We start from the raw sequence: 4667 nt of genomic DNA, 5'->3' as shown, positions 1-4667 counted from the left end.
AAATTAGAGCCTGAGGCAGCTGGCCACGCTGTGTCTCCAGTCAGGAAGCAGAGAGAGATGAACGCTGCTGCTGCTCCATGGATTTCTCCTTTTTATGCAGTCTGGGACCTGGAGAATGGTGCCATGCACAGTTAGGTTGAGTCTTCTGGATAATTCCTCATAGACCTTTGCAGAGAGTGTAGATCCTGTCAAGCTGACCATAAACCATCACAACGGGTGCTCATCAAACTCCAAGGCTGGGAGAAGAACCTCAAGACTGAGGTCTCCTCCTCTTCTCTCCTCCTCCTTCGCCCAAGCGTTCCCATTCTGCAGGCCGCCTCATAGTCCAATCTGGAGGCTACGGCTCCAGTCAGCAAGCCCACGTTGCAGAAAGCAGGAAAAGGAATAACAAAGGCAAAAGACACATTCCTCTCTTTTAAGTCACACATCCCGTCTGTCAGGATTAAGTTGTAAACTCCCTGTTTTAAGAGAAATCAGACAGGAAGTCTTTTTTTTTTTCCCAGCCAGTGCTGTGGTCAGCAAGGAAACTGAGGGTTGGTCCCCAGGAAGGAGGGGAACAGGTTATTGTTGAGAGGATTTGCCACACACACCCAAAGTGTGATCTCACTGGTGTGACTGCCTAGGACTTTAAAGTGTTTAAGAGATGAGGCAATTGAAGGGAATTGCTAAGGAAATGAAGTCCAGGTGGCTCTTGGGTGTGGCGAGGGTGAAGAAGCGGGAGAGGGGTGGGGAGGAGTGGGCCGTGCTGCCACTCTGAGGTCTGTTTTGGTAGGCAGTAAGTCCGGGTCAAGGTTGAGCCCAGAGCTCCCCCTCCTCGTCCTTGTCCTTGGGTCTTGGCGAACGCCTGTTCCGCTGCCACACCTGCTTCTCCCTATCCTACTATCCAGGATGAGCGGACAGAATAGCGCTGGGATTTGAACCGCCTCTCCCAAACTTGCCCAGAGTTTCTGCTGTAACAGGTTATGACGAGGGGGATTGAGCAGAGCCTTTCCAAAAGTGCAGGCTTATTGTGGAGATGGATTAGAAAGGTCAAGCCAGGTTCCCACTGTACCCTTGTCCCTTGCTTTCTCCACATTACCACATGCTGCGAAAGATGCTGGCACCAGGCTCTTGCGTTTGTGAGTCTCCAAATAACCTTCTGATGTTCCTAAGTCTCCCAGTGTCAGGCATTCTGGTATTGCAACACCAACTGATAAAGACGGCTGGGTTTCTCTGTATGCCATGAGATATAAACAATGAAAACACCAAATGAAAGAAGCAGCTGAATATTTGTGATCATTGTTGGCATTCATGCCATCTGGCCCACCAGAGTGGGTAGCAGTATTTGACGGCTTTGACCTTGAGTAGCGGAAAAGGGAAAGCTCCTGCAGGGCCTGGTGGAGAGTGAGCGCGTGATGCTACTTCCAAGTGTGATGATGCAGATCCACGGGGTTCGTGCTTCACAGATGTATTCCACCCATGGGAAGGCTCAGAGTATATCTGAAAGAGCAGGGAGCATGCACTATGTTATGACATGAGGCTCTGTGGGGCTGGCCACCGTTCTGTCAGTCAGAAAGTATCCATCCAACCCTCACGGGTGCCAGACACTGTCTTGGCACCCTAGAGTCCCCAGCAGAAAGACAGAGTTTGTGCTCTGTATGGAAGCCAGACCTGAAATAATTCATCCCACGCCTAATGAGTTAGGATTGGGAACAAAGCCAGGACACTGAGCTTAGCCTTGGTGAACCCAGGAGCAGCTGTCAGGAGAGGAATCCTCAGAGACAGGCTGGAGTCAAGCCAGATCAGAGCAGGGGACAAGTCTCTGGGCCCCAAAGGCATGTGTAGGGTGGCTGGGTAAAGGCAGGATGAGGAAGGTCCAGAGTGCTGGATGAGGCCTACACTCATCAGCTCAACACGTCTCTATTTTGGGCTCCAGAGCTGGGCCAAGGGCCAAACTGGATGGAGCAGGCTAGGCATTCACAGGTGTCTGTCTGTGTGTGGAGAGCTTGGGTAGGGCTGTCTAGCTGCCTCCTCGGGCAGCTCCTTTGTGTGGCAGTGTTATCCCCCATGCTGAGCTCTTGTCATCCAGTTTCTGTGGAGTCTTGTTTGCAAAAGCCAGTGGATTGTCCCCTGGCAGTGAGGGCCAGGGTGGGCTCCATGGGAATCCAGGCTCTTCTCTCTCTGTATCCCAAGCTGAGAGAATATTGCTCCATCGAAACCTGCGGTGTGCCAGCATTGCAGGCCTCACCGAGTCAGGTTTAACACGGTGAGCCTCAGGCCTCAATGGGGTGAGGCTGGATTGATGACATAAAGGCGGGCCCTGAGTGACTCTGCCTTGGCCAGGGTATCACCATGGCAGGAAACTAGACCACACAAGAAAGCCCTCATCCCTCCTCCATAGGAGCCAAGAAAGCAGTCAGTGGTAGTGGCTTGCTAGGTCACTTGAAGACACCCAGGCAATGTGACCCCCAAGGACAGACTCTCCTTTTCTGGTTAGTGGGGGAACCCTCTTATTTGTGTTCCCAGGGAAAGCTAAGGGTTGCCTTCAAATCTCTCTTGTGGTTTCTCAGATAATTTAATGCAAATTCTCTTAGCATTTCATGGGCATTTTCTTAGCATGCCGTCAGCATTAGTGTGGAATTCTCTGGAAGTCAAGGAGATGTTCCATGTGTGAATTCTATGTTTCTGGGAGAACTCAACGAGGTTCACATGGCAACTTAAGGAGGTTTTCAAGAGAATCCATTGGGAATGCCGCAGGTTTTTCTATGAACATTCCAGAAGACTGGTGGAAAGGGTCCATGAGAAAGACACAGTTGACATGGACAGAAAGCAGAGCAGGACTTCTGGGAGGGCTTGGGAGAGTCCAGATTCCTCTGTGCAGCTCCATGCAAATTGTCCAGGAATGCTGTGGGAGGTCTGCGGAGGTGCAGAAGAATTTTACCAGCACCCAGGGCAGGGGTTTCTGTGAGAGTCACTCTTGTCTTCCCTCTGTCACTACAGAACTCAATTGTTAACCACGGTTTTCAAGGCTCCCAAGAAAAATGATGTCTAATGTGCTTTTTTCTTGTCTTCTTTATTTTAAAACTTTTCCCTCAAATTAAAGAAGGAAGGAAGGGGTGGGAGGGAGAAGGAAAAAAAAGGAAGGAAAAAGGAAATGAAATAAAGAGAAAAGGAAAGGGCAAGATCAGAAAAACCCTCATTCTGGGTTCCTGCTAAGGGTCTGGGACCAAGCCAGTGGACCATGGAAACGTAGTTTATGGCAGGGGGAAGGAGTCTGGACCACATGGAAGGACATCAAATCTCCTTCTGGTCCCTGGCAGTTCAGGGAAGAAAGTGTGTTATCTGATCATTTCTCTCATGGTTGGTGTCCTGGTGAGCAGACTGTGCTTGGGGTTAAGAATCTCTATTTCAAATTCCTGTTCTCTGCATCTCAGCTTCCCCTTTTGTCAAATTAGGATTAGGGGCTTCATGGAGAATCGATATTTCTGTCATGGGATGGTGGTCGTGGAGATGGTCGTGGTGGTGGTGATGATGACGGTAGTGGTGACAGGAGTGACGATGTTGATGGTGGTGATGATGGTAATGGCTGTGGTGATGGTGGTGATAGTGATGGTGGTGTTGTTGATGGTGGTGGTGACAGAGTGATGATTTTGGTGGTGGTGGTGATGATGGTAACAGCCATGGTAATGGTGGTGGTGGTGGTGTTGATGATGGTAGTGGTGACAGGAGTGACGATTTTGGTGGTGGTGATGATGGTAACGGCCGTGGTAATGGTGGTGGTGGTGGTGATGATGATGGTGGTGGTGACAGGAGTGATGATTTCGGTGGTAGTGATGATGGTAACGGCCGTGGTAATAGTGGTGGTAGTGATGGTAGTGGTGTTGGTGGTGGTGGTGGTGACAGTGGTATTGACAGTGGTGTTTGGGGGTTGGTAAATGGTCACTGTCATCGCTGAACCCATGCATTCAGTCACCTTGTACTTTTAACCTTTTAACCTCTGTGCCAGCACTGAGTAAGAACCACAAACATCTATTCTGTTATAGGTGTGGAGGTTGAAGGCTGTGAGAGTTGATCAAGGTCTCTTGGCTGATAGTAGGAAACTCGGCCTCCCATTCACATCCTTCCTCCCAGCCTCCTCTTAGGCTCTGGACTCACCTGTTACTTCTGTTACTTGCCATCCTAATCTTCAGACTCCAAGGAATTTCTGCAAATTGCTGGGCAAAGGAAGCTTCCTTGGGTCTTTCCCTTCATGAATTCCCACTTTTGTTCCTCTCTGATCTCTCCTTCCCACTCTTTGCCCCCCCCCCCACTTCACTGTGTTCTCTAGCCTCTGTTTGCTCTCCCTACTCCAGGGTACCCCTCCTTCACCTACATGGTCCACCTGGTCCACCCGGAGGGTGAACTTCCTGAAAACCCTCTGAACTCACTGCTTATGCTCAGAGGTTTCCGGTGACTCTTACTAACTTGTAGCAGAGGAAGCTGAATGCTTGAGCATCTCAGTGTGTTTTTGAGAGCTCCATAGCTTAGAGGTCCTCTCTCACAGAGGTTCCTTAACTTAGAGAGCTAAATCCCGTCTCTGTGCTTTCCTCCTAAGAATCCTATGCTGAGACTGCCTCCTTCTCTTCTCTTCTCTTCTCTTCTCTTCTCTTCTCTTCTCTTCTCTTCTCTTCTCTTCTCTTCTCTTCTCT

At 49.8% G+C, this 4667-nt stretch overlaps 1 long non-coding RNA gene across 4 annotated transcripts in view; it reads right to left on the bottom strand.

The window, feature by feature from the left end:
• Window positions 1–35: 35 nt before the first annotated feature.
• The window catches only part of LOC113458152, a 14893-nt gene continuing 10261 nt past the window's right edge, over window positions 36–4667 (bottom strand). For 3 of the 4 annotated variants that reach the window (XR_003378577.1, XR_003378575.1, XR_003378576.1), the window contains exon 5: window positions 36–1479. This is a non-coding gene — a long non-coding RNA (uncharacterized LOC113458152). The remainder of the gene's footprint in view (window positions 1480–4667) is intronic. The other variant, XR_003378578.1, reaches the window with a different exon arrangement.

Source organism: Microtus ochrogaster, unplaced genomic scaffold, assembly GCF_000317375.1.
Source record: "Microtus ochrogaster isolate Prairie Vole_2 unplaced genomic scaffold, MicOch1.0 UNK5, whole genome shotgun sequence".
Lineage (NCBI taxonomy): Eukaryota > Metazoa > Chordata > Mammalia > Rodentia > Cricetidae > Microtus > Microtus ochrogaster.
Note: the sequence above shows the minus strand (reverse complement) of the source record. Positions and strands in the feature narration are given on the sequence as shown.